The sequence below is a fragment of the Phacochoerus africanus genome, chromosome 9, assembly GCF_016906955.1.
Source record: "Phacochoerus africanus isolate WHEZ1 chromosome 9, ROS_Pafr_v1, whole genome shotgun sequence".
In the NCBI taxonomy this organism is placed as follows: Eukaryota; Metazoa; Chordata; class Mammalia; order Artiodactyla; family Suidae; genus Phacochoerus; species Phacochoerus africanus.
The window spans coordinates 12,488,469-12,513,382 of record NC_062552.1 but is presented as its reverse complement, the minus strand read 5'-3'; the positions used below and the strand labels follow the sequence as shown (position 1 = coordinate 12,513,382).

Below are 24,914 nucleotides of genomic sequence, written 5' to 3'. Positions count from 1 at the left end.
TCGGCCCCGCCAGTCACATCCGTGGATTTCCTTCAGCTCCATCCAGATAAGACTCTCCACTGGGCTAAGCACTGTGAGAATCATCTCTGCCCTCATGGAAGCCAACCCTCTAGAATCCAAGAGAGTGCAGTAATATCTAATTGCCATAGACCTGTATGTTCATTGCAGTGCTATTCCCAATAGCCAAAACAGGAAACAGTCTAAATGTCCATAAACAGATGAATGGATTAAGAAGATGTGGTACATATATACAATGGAATACTACTCAGCCATAAAAGAGAACAAAATAATGCCATTTGCAGCAACATGGATGGAACTAGAGACCCTCATACTAAGTGAAGTAAGTCAGAAAGAGAAAGACAAATACCATGTGATATCACTTATATCTGGAACCTAATATACCGCACAAATGAACCTTTCCACAGGAAAGAAACTCATGGACCTGGAGAACAGACTTGTGGTTGGCAAGGGAGAGGGGGAGGGAATGGGATGGCCTGGGAATCTGGGGTTAATAGATGCAAACTATTGCACTTGGAGTGAATAAGCAATGAGATCCTGCTGTACAGCACAGGGAACTGTATCTGGTCACTTGTGATGGAACATGATGGAGGAAATGTGAGAAAAAGAATGTATGTATATGTGTGACTGGGCACTTTGCTGTACAGTAGAAACTGATAGAAGACGGTAAACCAACTATAATGGAAAAAATAAAAATCATTAAAACAACAAAAAAGCGTAAGTGCCATAGAAAATGCGAACATAGAAAAGCTAGCACCATCTAAGAGCATTTGACAAGGGCATCCTATACAAGACTGAGCTTGAGTCAGGTTCATTCCAGATGAGGAGCCTGGAGGAAAAGATGCAGAAGGGTGAACAGCTATCTTTTAGCAGATAAGAAGAGGCCTGAAATTAAGGAAGGACTTTAGCATTGGGGCTTTCTTTCAGCTGTGAAATGGGCTTTGTTAATCTTGGGGGGGGCTGAGGGAAATAGGCTTTAGCCAGGGGGTGTGTTGGAGCCAGCCTGCATCAGCTGTTACGAGCCAGTTGGTAAACTTTTAGGAATTTTGAGAACAAGTTGGCATCACGTTGCTAGCTTGCAATCCATCGCGATAGGAGTGTTTGCAGAAATCTTGGCTCCTCTTTCCCTCCAAGCTGGTTATTGAACATTTTCCTGCTTAGCAGTGGCTTTTGCTAGCTAAAAATCTGGTATATACCCTAACCCTGAATTGACTTTTTACCTCCAGCAGGTATTTTATATATATATATATATATACACACATCTCCCTTCAGGGCTTTGAATTCTCTGAAAAGAACTGTCCCCAAAAATAGTTTCAATAGAGATGTGTGCCCGTGAATGAAAACTGCCTTTTACTGCATGTTAGCCAAAACTCTGAGTCAGAAAATGCTGTTCAGTTGGGATATTTGGGACCCTATAATGGCCCTTCTGGATAACTGAGTTAGAAACTGACCCAGCCTTCCTCCTGGTTTCCAGTGGGAGCAGATCTGTCATCCCCTGAGAGGTGTTATCAGTGTCACGTATCAACAACGCAGCCGTAGGACTTTCCTCTTGCCTCATGGCTGGGCTGGCTTGAAAGAACCTTCTTATTTCTTATCAGGAATATGGGCAGGAGCGGTATCATTTTCCTTCAGCAGAGAAACCATGACTCAGCACCACCCTGCAGGTGACGCGGCCCCCATTAGCTTGACTTTTGCAAGGCAGTCAGGCTATCTGAGTAATCCCGGGAATAGTGCTAGGCAAATAGGAACAGTTTTCATGAGGTCACCTCTGGTGCGTGGTCTGTGGCATTGCGTGTTGTGCAAAATTAGATTCAGAGGAGCGTACGTTTCAAAAGAGTCAACTAAAAGTGGTCCAAAAAATTTTTTAAAAAATTAAAAATAAATAAAAGTGGTCAGACATGTGTGACCAAGGAGAGGAGGGTTAGGGAGGGAAAGATTTTTCATACCTGCAACTGGAGAGTCTTAGATTTCACCATCATCCTGAAAGGTAGAGTCTCTTTGCTTTGATTACAGGGATTTCTTTCACCTTTCTCTGCTCTTTCCCAAGTCCCTCCATCTGGTAGGTAAACCTTCCTCCTTTTATTCTTACGTGGCATTGACTCTATTCCTGATCCACAGTCAAGTTGAATCTCTGAAGGTGTAACATTTAGAAAAGAATATCGCAGGTATTCTGGCTGTATCACAGATCCTAAGTGCCCAGTTCACTCTGAATCATAGGAGCCCTCAAATTCTCGTTTAGCCAAATGATTCCTAGATGTGGAGGCTGTCAAATTTTAACTGACTTCCTGGAACTGTCAAGCCTGATTGTCATTCCTCAGCTGCCCCCTGTAAACCAGCCCTCTGTCTGCCTTAGACCTCCTTGGGATACCTTGGTCCAAACAGATCACCTGAAAAGCTCCCTTTGAGGGCCTAATGATCACAAGGCTTTTTTTTTTCTTTTTTACAGCTGCACCCGAGGCACGTGGAAGTTCCCAGGCTAGAGGTTGAAATCAGAGCTGCAGCTGGGGCCACAGCCACAGCACCACCAGATCCGAGCCATATCTGCAACTTACACCATAGGTTAACACTGGATCCTTAACCCACTGAGCAGGGCCAGGGATCGAACCTGCATCTTCACAGAGAGAGAATGTTAGGTCCTTAACTCACTGAGCCACAGTGGGAACTCCCGAATTTATTATCTTTAAGGGGACTGTTCACTGATGTTAGGTAGCTTCACATTGTTGTATAGCCATCACCATCACCATTCATCTGCCAAATGTGCTCCATCTTCCCAGACGGAAACTGTGTTCCCTCTCAGCACTGACTCCCCATTGCCCCTCCTTCCCAGCCTGGCAATCATCCTACTTTCTGTCTCTGATGACTCCGGGACTCATGTAAGTGGAGTCATACAGTATTTGTCCTTTGTGACCAGTGTATTTCACCTTTTTTTTTTAAGGGCCACACCTGTGGCATATGGAGGTTCCCAGGCTAGGGGTTGAATCAGAGCTGCAGCTGCCAGCCTATGCTACAGCCACAGCAATGCCAGTTTCTTAACCCACTGAGCAAGTCCTGGCATCAAATCCACATCCTCACGGGAGTTCCTGTTGTGGCACAGTGGATAGGAATCCAACTGGTATCCATGAGGACGCAGGTTCAATCCCTGGCCTCACTCAGTGGGTTGGGGATCCACTGGTGCCGTGATATGGTCACAGACACAGCTTGGATCTGGTGTTGCTGTGGTTGTGGTGTAGGCAGGCAACTGCGGCGCTATTCAACTCCTAGCCTGGGAACTTCCATATGCTTCGGGTTTGGCCCTAAAAGGCAAAAAAAAAAAAGGTGAGAAATCCACATCCTGGTGGATACTAGTTGGCTTCGTAACCCAATGCGTCACAACAGGCATCCTCAGAACTTTCTTCCCTTTTAAGGCTGCATAATATTTCATTATGTGTATAGACCACATTTTGTTCTTTCACACCTGAATGCATCTGCCTTTTGGTTTTTGTGAATAGGGCTGCTGTGAACATGGATGCATAAATGTGTGTTCGAGTCCTTGCTTTCATTTCTTCTGAGGTTGCGGGATCATACAGTAATTCTATGTTTAATTTTTTAAGGAACCATCATGCTGTTTTCCATGGTAGCTGCACCTGTACCATTTTACATTCCTACCAGTAATGCACAAAGGTCGCAGTTGCTCCACGTCCTGGCCAGGTTGTTGTTTTGGGGGTTTGTTTGTTTATAATAACCATCCTAAGGGGTATGAAGTGATGTCTCATTATGGTTTCGATTTGCCTTTCCCTAGCGATTAGTGATACAAAGCATTTATTCATGTATTTATTGGCCATTTGTATATCTTCTTTGGAGAAATGTCATTTCGGGTGCTTTGCCCATTTTTAATCAGGCGGTTGGCTTTTTGCCATTGCAGAGGTGTCTCCCTGCTTGCTCAGATAGTTGACCACTTCTAGAGGCTATTGAGCATTTATGCAGAGTATGCTAGGGCAGCCCAGTCCCTTTGCACCTGTGTCATGCGGAGAAAAATGCGCAGACACTTGCCATTCTGGAAAATTCCACCTGACCTTGAAAGATTTGCCCTTCCTGTTCCTTGTGAAGGAACTTCAATGGTGGATGCTGCAGAAATAAGCCATTGATGGCTTTGGGATACCATGTGATTCTGTCATCTGATGTTTCACTAGGTAAAAATATAATCTCTTTTGGGGAAAAGGAGGGAACAGATATTTTCTCTTCTAAGTTCCCAGTCTAGTGATATTTTAGAGCAGGGGTTGATAAACTCTGGCCTGTGCACTGTATTTCACCCCCACCTGTTTTTATAAATAAAGTTTTATTGGAACACATCCATGCCCATTTGTATAGGATTGTCTGTGGCTGCTTTTGTGGTACAGTGGGAGAGCTGAGTGGTGGTGACTGATTGTCCAGACCCACAAAGCCTAAAAAATTTGCTATCTGGTCCTTTACTAAAAAAGCTGGCCAGCCCTTGACTATTGTAGGCTTTTAAGAGGTACCATTTTTTTTAAACCATAGATATCATATAGTGGTGTTGACTGCTGACTGTTCACACTCTACTTGAGCAGCTTGAAAACTATAAAGCTCACATAGATTCAAGCTATTATGGCTTCTAAGTATTTAGTGAACTCCAACTTTGTGTCCAGAACTGTGTTCTTTAATTAAGCCTTTGTTATTTGATTGGGGCAATAACTTTTTCATCCAGCATCCCCAGGGCTGTTGCCAAGTGTGACTGAGCTGGCAGTACTTTTTAAAGTCACAGTAGCTAACGCTTGCCTTTCCCCGGCAATAATCCCTGTTGATACTGAACTTTGGTGAAGCAGCTCTGATCTTTAGCTGCAGTGAGAAGAGTTATACTGCAGGGACGTGGCCCCGAAGCATAGAGCACCGAAAAACATGTCGCCTGTCACCTTAAAAATAGCATCCTGCTTCTTTTAGCCCTCCCCCGCCCCCACCCAAGTCAGAGGTTCAGCATTGCTAAGGCAGGGATGGCCAGTTTTGGAATTTTGAGCTCTCTATGGGGTTGCCAATTTTGTTCTGCCTTCTGGTCAACCTTTTGGCCATTCATGCAATGAATGTATGCTAATTGCTAGAAGAATTGTTAAGGTGTATGGGCACTGACTTTGAGGAGTTTACGTGGTGTGTTTGGTCAGTTCAAGAATGTTAAATTTAAAACAGTATATGTATTATGCTTTGGAAATTCTAAACATACACCCACGCTCATACTCACCCACAAACACAGGACCCCCCTCAAGGAGATCCTAAAGCCGGGAGTGACATCTCCCAGAAGGTGTTTTCTTATGTAAAGTAACCATTTTGTACAATCCAAAAAGGATCCCAATAATGGATAAATCTAGTGATGTGTCACACTTTGCTGTGGATATAGTATTTATCTTAAGGCAAAATAGAATCCTTGTCACATTTCATAGTCTTACTGCCCCAACTGAAATCTATTAGTAAAGCTACAGGAGTTGATTGGAATAGCACTGATATATTAAAAACTTTGTAGCCCTTTTCCTTTAGAAAAGGAAAACTGTCCTCTTCCCCCCCCCCACCATAATCTAATAATCAGTATTTCTCTTCCAGATCTGGTCCTTTATCCAATAGTGATTACTCTCCTTGGAAACCATTCCCAAAATACTGTCTTCTCCTTAAGTTGTAGGCTTTCATGTTGAAAAGAATCTGATGAGAATCCCTTTGCAAATGATTTTCTTCAGTTGCTATGAGGATACTATTTCCTTATTTTTTCATTTGTATCTTTTTACTCCTAAAGAACAGATCTCTATGAATTTCATGGAATTTATTTGCAATTCTCTTCTCAATTTGTAGACAAGTCTTGGAATTCAGATATTGCCCTTAGAACGACTTGGGGGTTATTCATGCACTCAATAAGCATGCCTCCTTATTTGTGGTCTGATGAGAATTTATTCATTTCTGCCTACTTTGATTGTCTACCGTATACGCCAGGCACCAGGCTAGATGTTGGGAAGATAGAAATAAATGATATAAATTCCTTGTTCTCAGAACTGGGCCACAACTCAGTGGGGGCAGGGGGGGGAGGCCTACTCACAAAAATTTACAATAGAATATGAAAAAATGCTTCTTGTAGAGGTCTGTACAACATGCAATATTAAGTCTGGGGAATTTGTATGCTTACTTAAATCTTTCAATTGAATTAGACTGTGGATAAATGTATCAGATGAGAAACACATATTTCTCTACTCTGAGGTAGTAGATGAAAAAGTTGAACGAAATGAAGTGCATCTGTGATAACCCACAGCCCCCAGCAAGGGCTGCCCTTGTGCTATGGTTGTTCCTGCACGTTCTTCGTGTTTGGGTCATTAACGTTGCATTGGGGTCAGATGAAAGTATGCGCCCTCTGCCATGCTTTGATAGCTGAAGTCAAATCCTGATCATTTACGATCAGCTCTGTGCTGCCGATTGCATGCTGGTGGCTCATAATCAGAATGATGTGAAGTAATTGTTAGAGCAACTTGCCGAGGCTCCGTTTTGTGTTGGTGCAACCGTCAGCGCTTTTGGTCCTGCTGCTCGGCCTGAAGAATGCTTGCCTAGCACCTGTTGGGTGGCAAAAGCAGACTCGCCATTCATTGTCGTCCGTGACTTCTGTTCTGTCATCCTCACTTGCTGCCCTCGTATATGTTATAACCTGAAAAACAATGACCTGAAAAAGAAATATCCAGTTCTCTAGGGAAAGCAATTGCTTATCTTTTGTGTTTGAGAGAATGCTGGAGCGGTCATATAAACTTCACATGTATATTACGACGGTGCTTATCTTTTGTTCCTTTGGTCTTCAAACCCAGACAAAGCTAGCTCTGCATTCTTGCTTTGTTGCCTGTTGGTTATGTGACCTTGGATCGGTCACTTGCCTTGAACCTTGTTTTCCTTATCTGCACAATGGGGCTAATGGAACGTGTTCTACAGAGATTTTTATGAAGATTAGAGATGGTAGATAAAAACTTGCCAGCATGATTAGCCATCCAGTAAATGTTGTGGCTGATATTTAGGAATCCAGTGTGTGCTCAGGATGACATTATGCAATGGCAAGACAGAATTTTCCAAAGCCAGTAGTCCAAAAAGATATTGTAAGGGTGGAATAGAGAGCACCAGCCCAGTTTTTCTGGCTAGGTCATGTTTACCCGAGATGCACAATTGAAGGAGGATATTAGAGCCTAAACCATCATTTTCTATGGCCAGGTCTCCTAGGGAGAATGTGCTCCGGGCCATTCCATGCCCACCGTCAAAGGATGCAAAGGTGCTTTTGAAAGTGTATTTAAGATAGTGTATCCTTTAGTTTTGTCTGCATAAGGATATGTTTTATAGCACACAACACAGCCTGGCCATCTGCTTCTCTCTCATGGAGAGAGCAGGGAGCACAAGAGAGTGAAGGAGAGCAAAATCTGTCCCTTTGAGACGTTCATGGTTAGATCAAGGAACATCCCGCCAGCCCCGGAACTGTACCATCAAAAGAGATCCGTGAAAATAACCCAGTCTCTATTCCACCTTACAGCAAAGCCCCAGGTGAGAGTTGAGGAAGTGATACTTTCTCTGAGTCCATCCAGTGCTAACATTTAAGGGCTGAGTTCCTATCTCCCAATGTTGATTCTATTTCAGGTGGTCAAAATAGAAGAGTAGAAATCCCTTCGAAGAGCGTGACCGCCCCCCCCCAACACACATTGTCACTTCCCCTGAAATTTGCATAAGCTGGACAAGGCGGGAACTTTTAGGGAACTTTTGTTGGAAGGTAGCATGCGAAAGGGTTATCACCTGTGCATTCCTTGTGGCGTCTGGTTTCATAAATCAAACTGTTTCTCTGCTTTTTGATCTCTCCAGGGTTTTCCAGCTGGTATCTGATTTGGCATTTCTCTGCCGCCACAGTATGTCCTATCTGTCTTTCTCTGCTGCCCCCTGGCCATCCCCCACCTCTTGCGTGTTTGTTAGAGCAGTGTTGGCAATACTCAAGAGTTATGTTCGTCACCGGAAGAAGAATTCACTCTACACTCTTTGTTGATTGTGGGAGATATGTCTAGCACCCCCAGTTTCCCTCCCAAAGCGGTCTTTTCCTGGAATGTTGCTGGTCAGTCACAGTTATAGACGTGGCGCAATATTTCTATCAAGGACAAGGATATGGCATGCAGCTCAGCTCAGCTGTATCACATAACGTTTTACCAAATCAACCTTTCTCTCAGAGAAGGAAATCAGACATGCTAAGACGACACAGACCTCCAGCTCTTGATATCATCTAAATACAGTAAATTCTGATTTAAGTCTTCAAGTTCATGTAATGTGATTATAATTTTTAGGTTCACTCAAGAGTCTGCAATTTTCCATTTACTTTTTCTCTGTCATTAAGTAACTCCACCATGATTAGACCTCAAAACAGGGACACTTCTATAACCTCAAACTTAGGATTTCATACTGGAAATATGCATCTCTAGCCACCATTAGCCCTAGTCTTTAAAATGTTGTCCCCTTTCAGTGTATTGGAAACTCACTGACTATTGTGATTTGTGATATGATTTCCTGCGTTATATGTACTCGTTTGTATTTTTCTCAGCTACACCCACTCAAACCAAAACAATTTTTTGTTAAGATTTTTGATACTTACACAAGCTGCCTTTATCCATTCTGATGAAAATGTAGAAGCAAAAGAACCACACACCACCACAGACTTGGTCATTTCTTGTAAATGTGGGGCATTTTGATAGATTCTGTAAATTCAACAGATAGATATTTAGTGGTTCAGTCTTTCAGGGCAGTACCCTTGAAGTCCTTAAAAAATTAGGATGGAGATGGATTTATTGATGTTAAAAGGTTTATAACATTACAAGTAAAATAGACTGCAGAATATGAATGCTCTTGTGTGTTATGAATAAATTGTATGTATGTATGTAATTTTGTATATATACAATGTACTCTGTATAACTGATCAGAGGAGAGAGCCTGGGACCACAGAAGCCAAAATCTTCAACGTGACCATTAGTGGGACTTTTAATGATTTGTATTTTGGGTTTGCTTTTTTTTTTCTCTCTCCCTTATCTGCATTACCTAACTGTTCACAGTAAACAGTTATACTTTGTGCTCATTTTTCTCAGCTCATTTTGGGGGGTGGAAGAAAAAGAGAACACAAGTGCTCACATTTTTGATAAATCATGAAATAAAAAAAAAAAAAAAAAAGCTCTGCTGTGCCTCTTGTCCCAGATCTGTAGATGTGTTGTAAACGGCATTAAAACGTCTCCTTGTTATTAAGTCTGTTCTACATGCCCAGTGCCACATGGAAAACTTGAAACAAGATGGCATGCAAATGAGGAAAGGGTTCCGAGAGGTTATGTCACTGGAATCGCCCAGCTGGTGGGTGACGGAGCTGAGACTCAGACTCTCAGGTCTGACTCTGCAATCCGTGTTAGGGTCTCAGTGAATCTCACCATGGCCCTCTTGTCTGCCATGAGGGCACAAAGATGAATGTCTGTGAGCGGATTATAAAGTGTTGCTTTAAAAAGAAGGTGCCCGGGGACGGAGCGGGGGGGGGGGGGGGGGGGGTGTTAATCAACAGGGACCATCTCTCCCTGCTGCTGTTGTTTCCCTGTAGTATTTTTAATTAGAGGAGGGACTTTTCAGGAGGTAGGATCACAGGGTCTCAGGAGCCCTCCCCTCTCCTGGCTCAGCCTGGCAGTCAGGTAGTTCTCTGTGGGACTGTGAGGTTGGGTCGCGCAACCTGTGGCCAGTGGCCACTGCTGAGGAGGAGACTCTCAGGATAGCCCTCGTGGCTGCAGTGCTCTGTTCTTTTAAGGGGAAAGGGAGGGAACGCGGCAGCCTTCTTACAGCTGGAGACTTAATCCCAAGTGCTCTGGGAGGTTGTGAAATTTGCCAGTTTCCGGAGCTAGACTAGAATGGCCCCCTTCCCTCCTGAACCTGCAAAGGTATCTTTAAAACAGTCTCTGGAGATGTTTTGAAAACTTGGATCCCGAGCTTAGTTCCTTACGTGATTCAGATGCATTGGGCCCGCGGCTGTCACTCCCTTATCTCCCTTTGTCGTTCGTGCTTCCTCTTGCAACGTGCACATCAACTGGGTTCTTTCCCACACTTTATCTCAGGCACCGTGGCTTCCTCCCGGGATTACTCAGTCCGCCTGATATGTGGCCCCCGGCGCCTCTCCGCCAAGTCCACGTTCCCAGAGGAGCTTAATGACCAATCCTCCGGGGTTGTTGATATTGGGGCGGGGGATGGATGGAGTTGTGGGTGCACCATTTCGGGAGAGGGCAGTGTGCAGTAATGGGGTGCCCTGCTTACTTATGAAGATGGCTTCAGTTAGCCCTATCACGAGGGTGTGGACATTTTTAAAGATCCATCAAAAAGCCGATTTCCCAGATGCCACAAGGTACGCTTGAGGGTTAGGCTATTCCAGATGGCTATTCTCTTGCTCTCCGCACATTCCCGCCCCTCCCCCCACTCAACCAGGCTCCTCTTCACTCCCAGGACTATTCAATCCTCTTAATTACAGGGCGTAAGTAGCCCCTTGTAACTGATGAGCCCACCTGCCATCCATTCCCCCTAGAAATGGTAGCCTCCTTCCCCATCAATCCCCCCTCTAAGTGGTAGCTTCCTTTCCCATCAACTCCCTCTATAAAGGGTCGTCTTCTTGCGGAGGAACAAAGGTTACTGCCTTGTCCTGCCCACTGTTGGCTGCTGCACACGCGCAGGTGTTGCTCCAGGGCCTTTGTGTAAGGTCCCCACGTCCAGAAAACCTGCTGTCTCCGGGGCTGGGCAGCTACAAGGCTTGCAGATCTGTGGGGTGCATCACGCAACAAGGCTGCTTTGCCAAAGGCTTATACATCTTGAGATAAAGGAACCATGAATGAGATTATTCTCTACATGTTAATTGTTCTGAGCTGTGTCTTTAAAATTCACGTATTCTGCCAAGCAGGCGGTTGTGCCGTCCTTTCGGACATTAGCTGTGCACCTAGTAAGTACCGAAGGGCCAGGCTCTGGGGTTCCTTAGCTCTCCGTTCTGCATACCTGTTCTACGAACCCATTTATAGAATGGGTTTAATGTTTTGGTTTCTATCTTCTTCTCTTGCAGTTTTCCAAAGAAATTAGTCCGTTGTCTGGGTGAAGAGAAACCTGTCTGCTGTTTCCACAGGGTGAGTGAGTCTTTGACCCTTTTATGTATGTGTTTTACTCACATGACTTGATGAGCGCGCATTCTCTGGACGTTGTCTTCCACCTGGAACCAAGATGTTCTTTCTACTCACCAAGTCTCTCCTTCTCTTTGGAGAGAAAGGTTCCCCCTTGTGTTTTCCTGCCATTTCTTTCGGCGGTCTACAGGTTTTGTATCTTCTGAGTTGGTACCACCATTGCTGTCGCCTTGTTCAGCTGGCAGACGGGATTGGAGGGGAAGTTTCTCTTTGTTTAGTGGCTGTTGCACAGAAACACAGCCGTGGGCAAGGAGAACCCATGCGTTTTGTTCCTGTGACACACTGTTTTAATGCCACAAAAGAGAATAATAGGATGTGAGCGCTAGATGGGACCTTACAGCACATGGAGCAAAGCCCTTACGTTACAGAGGGGGCAGCGGAGGCCCCAAGGGCTCTCCCCACCCCCCCCACCTCCGCTGTCTGAGCCTAGAATATAAGAGAGGCATTTGACTCTCAGCTGCATGGGGTCCTGCCCCCGCCTCAAAGAGCTGTTCTAGATGGTTCAACATGATGTATTACCAATAAGCCAATGCTAACATCCCTTCGAGGCAGGTGGCAGGCATGATGCTCTTTGCTGCTTCTCTTGTAGTCATTATACTTGGCTGCTCCCGAGAGAGGTTGATGGAGTGGAAGAACCTAGAGCATTTCCATTATGGACCTCAACTGAGAGGGCGTATTTTTTTTTCCCTTCCGCCTTTCCCAAACCACCGCATTTGCAATGCCCCGTCACGTGCTGAGACCCGGCGGTCCACCTGTTCTGCAACGAGAAGCCGACGTGCACCTGCAGGGGCATGCTGGCCAGCTGCGGAGCGGCACACCCCCACTTGGGGCTGTCTGCACCTGCAGAATGACGCTTAGCAGGTTTCTTGCCGGGCTGTGCAAATTTGGCCCGCAGTGAAACCTTTCTTCACTATTTAAGAAAAAAAAAAAAAAAAAAGGACTTTTTCTGTGAGCGCAGAGTTGTGAGGAATGATAGAAAGTGTACTCAGATGGGATCTCAGAAGGTGCATCTGCCTGTGGATCTTTGGAGATGCCAGTGCCAGACCTGGTTCTGGGTCACGTGCATTTAGGTTGGTGTCCTGAGTGCCCTTATCTTCTCTCATCTAGAGATGGGTCTAAGGGTCGTATTGAGAGCCTGTGATCATCACCAGCTGTGTTCACTTTATCCTAAGGGGGGGCTTCTCTTCTGCCCTTAATGGAGTCCCTGTTAAGGGCACAGAAATAGTCTGCTTTCTACCAACATACTGTATGGAGTTTAAAACAGGAATTGCTGGGGGTTCCCATTGTGGCTCAGCGGTAATGAACTTGACAAGTATCCATGAGGATGCAGGTTTAATACCTGGCCTCACTCAGTGGGTTAAGGATCCAGCATTGCCATGAGCTGTGGTGTAGGTAGGCAGCTGCAGCTCTGATTCGACTCCTAGCACGGGGACTTCCATATGCTGCAGGTGGGGCCCTAAAAAGACAAAAAAAAAAAAAAAAAAAAAGAAAAAAAAGAAAAAGAAAAACCATGGATTGCTGATTCACTGAAGGACTGTCTGCCTGTTGATGATGCTAAAACTGATCTCTTCTGTCCCGAGATACTCAGTGTGCATGAATTGTACATCATTAGGTGTGTGAACTTGAGGGTTTCCATTTCCTCATCTTAACCCAAGAAAAGCCCCGGAGGTTCATCCCCAGATGGCACCGCAGTACAATGTGGGACATTGCTCCCTGGGGCATCTAAGATCTCTGTGGAATTGAGAGCTAAGACTAAAACAGGCGGCAGTTAAGGGCCTTAGGAAAAGGAGGAGAGTGCCAAATTCCATGCCTGTTGTGTTATATTCTCTAAATAAGGAATGAACTAGAGGGGTGGGAGGCGAGAAACGGCAAAGTGATGAACTCAGGACCACCTGAACGCCTGCCAACCACCTGCAGCAACCTCGGCTGCCTGCTGGGTTATAAGGAGTTGGAAGGCAACAGCTGGGAGGCATCAGGTCCTCAGCCCCAAAACTACAAGCGGTTTGCTTTTACTGGTGGCGGAACAACGAAACACAGAGCGAAGCCAGGAGCTTCTTAAAACACAACTCAGAGGCTGATTGCTGCGTCATGGGTTTGTACCACCCAGGTTCACAGGCTGCACGCATGTCCGCCTGGTAAAACCTGAATTTCCTGGGCTTCACCTCATGGTGTGTGGCGGGACGGCTGCATCTGGGGAGCAATGCTGCTGCCGTTTCCAAGCTCGAACAGCCCTCGCATCGATGGTCTCCTTTAAGGGAAATCTAGGGAAATGCTCTTGCCAGAGCTGAGATTTTTATTTGCTAGAGGCCAAGTAGCGATGGCATGTGTTGGTTCCATAGCAACATGTCTGTGCAGCCAGGAAAAAAAAAAAAAAAAAAAAAAACACAATGACTGTGGCAGCCAGGGTGTCCTGGGCAGGAGGAGCACATCCCCAATGGCCTCTTTTATTTTCCTTTCCTGGCCCGCCTTTCCCCTCCCCGTGGAGTGTGCGCTGCGTAATTCGTACTATCTCTGCTCTTAACACTTGCCTCCTGTCTCCACCGAGCTGAGGACGTGATGAGGGGGAAGGCAGTGTCTATAGCAAAATTCAGTCCCTCGCTGCCCTCGCAAGCCCAGGTCAGTGGAGCGTCTGTCCTTGTCATCTCCCCCGTGGCCGGCAGCCCCCGCAGAGTGGCACCGTGCTCTACGCTGCACTGCCTGTGCATTGAGGTCAGCTGCTCCTGGCTGGAAAGTGGGCAGTGACACAGAGCAGTGTGAAATCTAGGGGAATGGAGGACCCATGTAATGTGCTCCACGGGGACTGGGGATACCCCTTGTGGGGCAGAGTGCGATGCCAGGTCCAGTAGGGCTCCACCCAGAAATCCTGTGCACACGGCACATCTTCTAGGACCTTCCACCAGAAGTGCAGTTTGTTTGTTTCTTTTAGCTTTTTTCTTTTTAGGATGCATCTGTGGCATATAGAAGTTCCTAGGCTAGGAATTGATTGAATCACAGTGGCAGCTGCCAGCCACAGCCACAGCAACGCCAGATCCTTAACCCACTGAGCAAGGCCAGGGATTGAACCCGCATCCTCGTGGCTGCTATTCAGGTTCTTAACAGTGGGAACTCCCAGAGGTGCGGTTTCCAATTGCAGTCTCTGCAGTGTGCGTGGCTGGGGTTTTAACGTTTCTCGTGCTCTTTGCTCATCTCTAAAGTCCTCCAGGAAACCCTTGTAATCACTCTTGGTTTTCAACACACGCTTTTTCCCCTCCAACCTCCTGAAGCAGTTAAAAAAATCCTTAGCATCTCTGTGACCTTTGGCTCGTATTTCCTTTTCTGATACACAAGGCTGGGGAGGCCTGAGTGGTTTCTCTAGGTGGAGGGTAAGGCCTTCGAGGTCAAGAACCGTTTATCTTAGTCTTCATCTTTTTTTTTTTTTTTTTTTTTTCCTTCCCCTTCTCATGTTCACAACTGAGCCCTCAAGATAGTAACCATTGCCCTGAGTACTTCCTGGTGATAACCTATAGTCTCATCCAGTCTCAGAAGGAAGCTGTGCGGCAAGTGTGTAAATACATGGAGCATGCTTTCCAATTCTTCAGAGGAAAGATAAATTCAAGAGATTCTTTAATGGGGGTGGGTTTTTGTTGGGTTTTTTTTTTTTTAATTGTAGATATGAAATCACAAGGTAAGACTATCTACAGACTTCACATTTCCTCTTCCTCCTCTTTGTGGTTACCGACCATGAACGGTGCACCCTAGGGTTTTCACAGTGGCACTGAAGGGGCCCCTCCCTCCCCCGTATCCTGCCCGAGAGTCGCTCCTTCTGTTGAACTTGGCTCCTTGTACCTTTGGGGCCAGCCTTCCCAGACAGACCCCTAGCAATGTCGCTGGAGCTATTACATAAGAGATGGGACGTTTTCCTTAAGGGGACAGGTTTGATGGGTGAGGATAGAAGTTCCTAACTGAGTTTTGGGGCCCGTTGGGGCCTGTATTGTATAAAACCTTTGCCGAGAGTGCTCTTCCTTCCCCAAGTCCTGAGCCCGCTGAGAAATGACAAAGGTCATAGGGCAGATGATGCTACTGGGGTGGCGGGGAGCACAACCCGAAAGCTGAAAATGAGTGTCCTTGGGCAAACGTTCAGAACCCTTCAAGCCTGGCATACAGCATCTCAGATGAACTCCGAGGCTGTTCTGCAAAGGAAGAGGAGGAGCCGGGATATATAAGAGTTGTTGCCACCAAGACCAGGTAGTCGGAACCTCACAAGATGACTGTTAAAGGAAGAAAACCGTTTTTCGATGGGGTTGTTTTGCAGCTGTGTTGTATGAGGTGTGTGTATTTTTGAGATTAGGCCCTTGGCTGATGTAGTGTTTGCAAAGACTTGCTTCCATTCTGTGGGCTGTCTTGTCTCTTTTTTTTTTTTTTAATCGTTTCTTTGCTCTGCAAAAGCTTTTGAGTTTAATTGGGTCCCATTGGGTTTTTTTTTTTTATTGTCATTATTCCAGTATGAGAAAAAGGATGTGTGTATATATACATATGTATGTGTGTGTATATATATATATAGATATATGACTGGGTCATTAAGCTCTATAGCAGAAATGGAAACAACACTGGAAATCAACTATACTCATTAAAAAAGGAAGGAAGAAAGAAAACCAGATATCTCAAGGAGTTTAGCATTTTTCTACATGGGGGAAGATGCAAGAGTCTGGACTCACTGAACTCATTCCTTCGCTGTGCACCCCAGCTCTCTGGGGCCAGCATCCTGTGCCTTCTCCTCCTGAGTCTCCTCGGGGGCACCGTTAGGGGCACAAGGGCCAGCAGCCGTAATGTGATGGCTCGATGGCTGCACCATCCTTACCTGCCGATAATGGCAGACAATATTTTTCATTGATAGAGCCAGGATGAACCTAGGCGACTAAGGTAACTGAGTTAGAAGTTGGATCTTCAGATGAATCAAAAAACAAAAAACAAAAAACACTTCCCTCATTCCCTGGGCTGGGCCAGCTCACAGTCTACCTGCAGGAAAGCTTTGAGTCTGCAGACCACTGTCTGTGTGAAGAAAGGAGGACAGAGAGACCCCAGAAGCACCCCCCACCCCCATGCTCAACATTTTCACTCTACCCGGGGGAGTGAAGGCACCCCAAGGAGAGGCGTGGTCCGTGCTGGCTTGAGACCCCAGCCAGGTACCTTGCTCCACATCCTTGAGAAAGAAGAAGGATGGAGCAAGAGGCCAGGAGGATTTCCCGTGGAAAACAGAGGGCGGGGCAGTGTGTTGGCCTCTGGCTCTGCTTGTGTCTCTCACTGTCTACCCTTTAGTCCCTCTGGCCATCTCACCCCCTGGGTTTTCTTCGTAGCTTCTTGGTTTGTGTATCTCTTCACTGGTTTATTGTTAGTCTTCTCTGCTAGAACATGAGCTACGTGAAATTGGAAACCTCAGTATCGTTAACTGCTGTATCCCAGTACTTAAAGCACATAGGAGGCTTTTGATACATACTTGTTGAATGAGTACATGAATTGTTCCATGCTGCTGCTTAACACTTGTTAGTTGCCTGGATGTCCCTGTGCCCCTATCTTGCCTGGCACGTACTTTTTCATGTCCTAAGACTCAGTTCAGTTGTCACACTGTCTATGGAACTTTCCAGCATCCCACCTTCCAAGAAGGGAGCATCTTCTTAGCTATAACACAGTTGCCAGGAATTGTGCACGTGTGTGTGTGTGTGGATCTGGATCTGGCTCTGTAACACTTCATTTATTTGCTCGTTTATCCCCTGTACTGGATTGAAAACTCCTTGAGAATTACACAACCTTTTATCCATCCCTGATGCTCTAATATCTGCCATGTAGTAGGTGCTCAATAAATGGTATTAGCCTTGTAAAATTACAGCCATGTGCCAGGCACTGCTATATCTTGATGCTTAAAATAACTTTCTAAGTACCTTCTGTGTATCGTGTAATTCTCACAACAGCCTTACAGGAGACATTTTTAACTCTCAGCTTACGGATGAGGACACGGGGGCATATAGATGAAGTGACCAGCCTATGGTCTCTTAGCTTGTCTGTTTCCATAGCTGTCACTGTCAGTTGACTCTCAGAGAATGACTGTACTCACGGACAAATGAATGAATGGGAATCCTAGAAGCCCCGACGTACATCCTTAAATAGGGCCACAGTCACTGGCATCAACACAAACAAGTGGGACGTGATCACCAAGCCAATCTTTGATTACTAGTGATTGACAAAGAATCTCAGGGCAGTGGCTGACAGAGGTCCCCAGACAAATCCCTAAAACTGTTTTGTCGCTCTTGGACTTAATTCCTAATTATCCATGCCAGCATAGAGGTATTAGTGAATGAAAGTAAATAATTGTCGTTAGAGTGGTGGGATTATTTCTTTGAGAAAATGCTAGTAAGTCAAGTATGGTTGAATAGTTGCTGTGGGCAAAGCGCACTGCTAAATTTGGCATTGGGGGGGGGAGGTGTGGTGTAGGAAGAGAGTTGGAGGGTGCAGAAGGGAACCCCAAAGAGGATAATCTCAGGTCACTGTGTTTAGGAGGCTCTTGCTTAGTTGAAGAGGCATGATGACAGGTAACGTTGAAGAAATTAAAGGGCAGTAAATAGAACTATCTCAAGCCATGATGACACGTGATTGATTGCCAAATGGTGACATTAGAAAATGAAGGCTGCCGTGTGAGTTGGGATAGGATGGGTTTAGGCTGTAGAGAGAGTTGATCCTAAACTCTCAATGGCTTAACAGAGTAAATGTTGCCTTCTCCCTCGTACAGTGTCCACGGTGGGTCTGGTGTCTCTTCAGGCCACTATGCTCTATGCCTAGCCCCCCACATGCAGGCCACACTGAGGTGCTTATCCTGCATCCAGAAGCTTCCTTCATGGTCACAGAGGAGGAGACAAACCCTGCAGAAATGCACCCATGATGAAATACTTCAAAGCTTTATCCTGGAAGGGACACGTGTCACCTGCTATGTCCCAGACCGTGCATTCAGCCCCTGATGCAGAAGGTCCCATCTTTGCAGTTCTCTTGTTCGTTTTTCTTGTTCTCCCACCCAGCATACAGTAGGTGCTCAATGAATATTTGTAGAGTGAAGGAGGGAGTGGACAGAGGAAGGAGCCATCCCTCACGCCTGACAGTGTCTATGTCAGGAATGCACCTGACGGCCCCCAAAACCCCAGACTTGGAAAACTTAAGCCTGACTCAGAGATATTTACTGAAATTATAAGAACATTAATAATAAAAAAACACAGCTGACATTAATTAACCACAGTGAATGGAAAATCATGAAGACATGGGCAGATTAAATCCAATTAAGTTGGGCGTTGAGCTGCTGCTAACGCCTCAGCCTTCCAGCCTTCAGCCCTGGCTTCACCCCATCACTGTCCACAGCTCAACCTCACAGTATGTGTGGTACCTAGCACCAGCTGCCATTCCAGCCTTGCTCCTCTTTCTTTTTTTTTTTTTTTTGCTTTTTGCCATTTCTTGGGCTGCTCCTGCGGCATATGGAGGTTTCCAGGATAGGGGTCGAATCAGAGCTACAGCTGCCGGCCTACATCACAGCAACTCGGGATCCGAGCCACGTTTGCAACCTACATGACAGCTTATGGCAATGCCAGATCCTTAACCCACTGAGCAAGGCCAGGGATCGATCCTGCGACCTTGTGGTTCCTAGTCGGATTCGTTAACTACGGAGCCATGACGGGAACTCCTAGCCTTGTTCCTCTTACATGAGGTTGAGATTGCTTAATTCAGCTTCTTGGTTTTTAAATGAAGACAGCAGAGATTAACCCATGACCTGACCCCCCCACTCCCCAAATCATCAGGTTCTCCCACTCATTCACCAGCTGCCTCTCATCCTGGGGTTTAGCAGATGGCCGCATCCAGCTCGCGATCAATGGAAAAGGGGTTCCAGACAAGGGCGAAGCAGAGCAGCCCAACATGAAAACCAAGTTGGAAGCTCTGTGTATGAGTCACCATGGAAAGTGGTTCTTTCAAAGAGAGAAAATGGGAAGATGTCCCTGGAAGGGTAGGGTGAGGTCATAGCACACACGAGCCAGACCAAAGAGTGGGGCTTCTCAGCCATGTCTCCGCATGTAGTATTTGAGCAAGAGAAACCTACATGCCAGGAGGACCCCTGACCACAGCCACTGACAGATTCCTAGAAAACGGCACCTGTTCAGTTCTGGTTTTATGGGGGGGGGGGGGCAGGCGGGTCCTAAGCCGTCTGCTTGTCACTGTTGCAGTATGGACAGGGTGTTGCTGTGCGGAGAGTCCCAAACAGGAGGATGGTAATCACTGGAGCTTTTTCCACAAGCTGGTGATATAACCCATCTGTGTTGCGGTGAGATTAGCTTTACAACTGTGTTCACAACGCAGGAGTTAGTGGGGAGAAAAGCAGAGATGGGGACCCTGGCTGGAGGTTATGTGGGCAAAAGAAGATAAGAGTTGGAAAACTGGGAGCATTATAAAGGGACAGATGTAGCAGCTACCACAAGGAAAGAGGAGACTGGACAGGATGACTGGACATAAGAGACAAGGGAGGGAGTTGGAGCAATAGCTTGACTTTTTTGACCCCAGGTGGCTACGGGAGGCATCCTGTGTTATATATATTTTTTTGAGCTTATTTTTGTAACAGTGTCATTCCGTGAGTTGCGGGTTCTTGGGTAGAATTGGGGGAGATCCTTAGCCCCAGATGAGCTCTTTCGAGTACCTGATTTTTGTCTTAACCCCAGCCTTTTCACATATGTTCCTGCCTTGCCCGCCCCAAGGTTTAGGATCAGTTCTTAAATCAGCAGCCAAGTCCTCAGGCTGAAATTTCTTCTCTATCCCAGCTCTCTAGTGGAGATAAAACGGTTTAAACGTGGACGAGACAGAAGCGTTAAATGTTGCCGCATCTAGCCCGATCAGAGAAGGCTCACCATCCATGCGGTGAGAGCTGTTTCTCTTTCCTGCTGCTTTGCCTCATTACTAGACACAAGCTCCCCACAGCTCTGGGAAATGCCTGGTAATGTTTTGCTGACTTGTCAAATTTTTGCAAGCTGACAGCTCTTCTGAGCTTCACGAGGCCACCGCCTACCGCCTTCTCCATCTTTTTGGTCCAGCGGGAGAGTGCCAGTTTTGATTTGAGAGAAAGGAGCCAGAAGGCTGTTGGTTGGGAGAGAGGAGGAACGGATCACATTCCCGTTTTACTTTCTGGGGCTCGTCATGTCACGTTTCACAGGCGCCTGTCTCTAGTGGCAGAGCACAGTCTAATGAGAGAAGCCAGGTGCAACTTGCGCACCGCAAGATCCCAGGAACCAGAGTGAGTGCATGGGTTCCTAGGATTCAGGAGTCCATCAACTCCAGGTCTCTTTTCCTTGAATCCAGGCTGGAGCTGGAGAGATGCTAGCAGGGGAGCAGGAAACTCCTAACCACCTCCCTTTCTGCTCCGCTTTCCGAGTGGGTCTGGCAAGCAGGCACCTCCGGCCAGAGGTGCAGAAAGTGTGATGAAGAAGGAAGGTTTCAAGTCACCGTTCCTCTGCCTCGAATGCCCTTGACCCTTCTTCTGAGGCTGCCCTTGGTGGGTAGACCCTCCTGCTTGCCCGAGTTGACAGCTACTGTTCTTTATGAAAGCTTTGCCCCCTCTCCAAGCTGAGCAAGGAATAGGATCCCCCATGGCATTCCTCCTCATTCCAAGCTGTCCTACCAACCCGTAAAATCACCATGATTTTGTTAGATTGATTCTTAAGTAAGATTCCTTTGAAATAGCAAGATGATCAGAAGCCTCTGGCGTGTCTGGGGTGGGGGATGGGTGTACATTTAAACAGAAAGGCTGAACTATTTATAGCCTGTGATGTGTTGCCTTTCAGGGAGAAGGTAGAAGTCAGCTTTGTTTTGTTCCACATCTTGTACAGTTTCAAGTGCAGTTTCTCACTGGTTACTAGAAGACTTTAAACGTTTTGAGTCTCCAGTGATATCTATATTCTTTTGATGTACTTTGCAGAGAAATTCAAGCAGGAGCAGGCTTCAGAGTAAGCTCACTAAAGCATCTTGGGCTTTTTGATCACTTTCCATTAGCATGAACAGTAATCTCTGTCCTGTCGGATTTTGTTTGAAAGGGCGTTTGCTGTTTAATGACGATAAACATGTTGCTGGGTGTTTGAAGACGTCTTCTCAACTCGAGGACTGAAAATTTCCTACGTGAGGTTAGCTCAGTGGCCAGAGAGGGGATTCTCAATGTCCCAAATGTTTCCCTAGCCATTGGTGGACCTTTTGAAAGGTGCTGGCGCTGAAAAATATAGAACCCGAGTAGATAATGCCACTGGCAAAGCCTTCTGTTTCAATGCTGAGTCCAGGGGGCCACATCGTTGTTGCTACATAGTATTTAGTCAAAGGAAACCTGAGTGTAAGGAGGACACGTGATCACAGCCACTAACACATTCCTAGAAAGTGATGCTTGCTCATTGCTCCTTCAGTGGTGGTGGAAGTGGCACAGGGGGCGGGGTCTGAGCCCCTTTACCCAGCACTGTTGTAATGCATATTCCACCTTTGCTACTGCCTCTGGCTCATGTGCTCACTCTGACTTGCAGGAGGGAGGGTGTGCCAGCTGCTCTTGGTGTTGAAAAACCTATGGGCAGAACCCTGACAGAGCAGATCACAGGCCGGCCCTGGACTTTGCCTAGCCCATTGTGTTTCTCTTCACTTTCTGACATATTGGGAAGGAAAAAGAAAGGCTTGTATTCTGAAGCTGTTTCTATCTTAAAAGAGAGGGGCTTTGGGGAGTTCCCATGGTGGCTCAGTGGTTAACGAACCCGACTAGGATCCATGAGGATGGGCGTTCGATCCCTGGCCTCACTCAGTGGGTCGGGGATCAGGCATTGCCGTGAGTTGTGATGTAGGTCAAAGACCCGGCTCAGATTCTGTGTTGCTGCACCTGTGGCGGAGGCCAGCAGCTGTAGCTCTGATTCAGCCTCTAGCCTGGGAACCTCCAAATGCCATGGATGTGGCCCTAAAAAAAAAAAAAAAAAAAAAAAAAATAGAAAAAAGAGAGGCTTTGAAATGTTGAGAACTTGGAAAATTTTTTGTCATTTAGTATTTGAAACGCCGAGAAGTCCATGAAGTACAGGTTCCTAATTGAGAGAGAACAGCGACGAAAGCATTTGCTTCCCTTTTAATTTCAAACGCATTCCTTTCCGTGGAGGTGATGTTGAGGTGTCACATTCAGCTCTGTCCCGGGTCTGTGATCATCACACCTCCCAGGGCTCCACAGCATCCGGTCAGCCCTGTCTTCTGTGGGACTTCTTTAGGGACATGTAAGCAGATGGTGCTTTCGGAGGAGGGAGGACTGGGGATAGACGCTGGTGAAACCTCTCCTGTCGGCCTGGGTGGCAGAACGTGTGAGCAGCTGGCTTGGAGGGTAAGAACACCGATGTCGCTGGGATGCGGAGGGGGGCGGGGGCCCTGTGTGTTCCGCTGCTGGCTCCCACCTGGTGGCCTTGGGGTGTCCTGCCCTGTAATTAAACTTACCCTTGAATCTGCACCAAGATTAGAGGGACCTGGTGAGGAACAAGAGGGGAAAAGAGGTCAGAGCCTCACCCTCGGCGGCCCAGGTGCAGGGAGAAGCCAGCTACCTGGAGGTTCCTCTAAGGATGGGCGGCCACTGGGCAGTGCGGAGACCTGACTCTCTCACTTCCCGCCAGTGCTCCTCAGACTCCATCCTGTTTGCTCCAGGCCTCCACAACCTCACTTCGCTTTCCCCTGCTCCCAGATGGCCACTTTTGCAAGCCGATAGGTTATCCAGTTGAATTTCTGAGATCATGAGCTAGTAGTTCGAAGAAGCAGGTGGACGTTTCGGACCTTGAGCGTGGCTGGGATGACTCTGCAGGAGGATAGCGCGTGGAAGGGCATCTGAATAATGGAGATCAAGTGACCTGCAGGCAGTGTCACCTCGTAACCCCTGGTCCTGCAAGAGACTCGATTGAGCTCTTTGATGCAGTCGCTCCTGTGTTGCAAGACAAAAGAGGTTTTGGATAATTGGTAGCATTGATGTTTTTGCTCTTTGTCTGTTTCTGAGAGGAACAGGAGATTGAAGCAGTTGCCCTGTTAACTCCCATGAGAGGTACCTTCTCTGAATTGCCAAGTTAGGATAATTCGATTCGCATGCGAATGCCCCCTAGTGGCGGGCATGGTGCCCTTTAAGATGGCCTGTCCCTACGGCTGCTGCTTCCCAGCTCCAAGGAAACAAAACACCTACTTCCCAGGAGTTGAGAAATGTGTCCCATCAAGTCTGGATTTCTCTCTTCTGCTTGGTCTGCTACAGAAATCCAAAGCTTTGTGACCAAACAGAGAGCGTGGTGCTGTTGCTACATCAAATGAAGATAAATTTTACATCTGTGGCACATCGGCAATACACGTTTACAGAAGCCTCTTTAAAGCTTTGATGTAGATATTTTCATGGCCACCCAACTCATGGAAGGAGAATTATAATATTGATGATAGTGGGCAAGTCCTTCGCTGGCTTTCTACCCTTGAATAGACAAGCTTTGTAAAATGTTAAAATCTTCTCAGCTGCTTAGTTGGCCAAGGCACAGATGGTTTTCCTCACTCAGAAGGTGGATAGTTTTAACCTTTTGCTGACTGTAGCTTTAATAGAGTTTTATGTAAGGAAAGCATTATTCCCTCACAGTTGTCTTTGGATAAATTGTGTAAATTATGTTCTGGTTTTGATAACTTTTTTTTTCCTAGTCGTTTCAGCTAGTCAAGTATTAAATGAGTGCCTAGTGTGAGCTTGTTCAGTTGCATGGGGAATCTTGTAAAAATGCAGGTTCTGGAGTTCCCGGTGTGGCTCAGCAGGTTAAGAACCCAATCTAGAATCTGTGATGATGCGGGTTTAACCCTTGGCCTTGCTCACAGGGGTTCAGGATTCGGCATTGCTACAAGCTGCGGCATAGGTTGCCGACAAGGCTCGGATCAGGTGTTGCTGTGGCTGGCTGTGGCTGTGGTACAGGCTGGTAGCTACAATTCCCACTTGTGGATTCCTGCTGAGGATGGAGGAGAAGGGAGGTGGTCACCAGGCCCATTCCCAGGTTTCTGGCTTGAGCAAGTGAGGGAATGAATGTGTTGTTCATAGAGAGGGGGCCCAGAGCTTTGCAAATGTCAAGTTTAAGGTGTGCAGGAGACATGCCTTTTTTAAAACAATTGTGGTAAAATGCGCATAAAACGTGCCGTCTTAATCATGGGTAGATGTTTGGTTCAGTGGCGTTAAGTACATACGTGTTGGGCAACCAGTCCCCAGAACTCGATGTCATCCTGCAAGACTGAAACTCCATATTCATGAGCCAGTAACTTCCCATTCTTCTTCCCCCAGCCCCTGGCCAGCACCATTCTACTTCCCGTCTCTGTGTTGATGGCTCTAAGTTGATGACTCTCAATACCTCATATAAGTGGACTCTAGACACTTCATATAAGTCGTCCTTTTGTGACTGATTTCACTTAGCACAGTTTTCTTAAAGTCCATCCATATTGTGGCATATGTCAGAATTTCCTTTTTAAGGCTGTATAATATTCCACTGTGCACATAGACTCCATTTTGTTCATTCACACTTGGGCTGCTTCCAACCTTTCGGTTTAGGTGAATAATGCCACTATAAACATGGGTGTACAAATGCCTATTCGAGTTCCTGCTTTCTGTTCCTTGGTAGTTTTGTTTTTAATATTTGA

General features: G+C 46.4%; 1 protein-coding gene across 3 annotated transcripts in view; it reads left to right on the top strand.

Annotated features, from left to right (window-relative positions):
• ATXN1 (ataxin 1) overlaps window positions 1–24,914 on the top strand; it is a 418,270-nt gene that overhangs the window by 214,939 nt on the left and 178,417 nt on the right. For 2 of the 3 annotated variants that reach the window (XM_047795259.1, XM_047795261.1), the window contains one exon: window positions 11,114–11,174. The exons of the other annotated variant lie outside the window; for it this stretch is intronic. The gene's annotated coding sequence lies outside the window, so the exon portion shown is untranslated. The remainder of the gene's footprint in view (window positions 1–11,113; window positions 11,175–24,914) is intronic. 3 annotated transcript variants of the gene reach the window in all.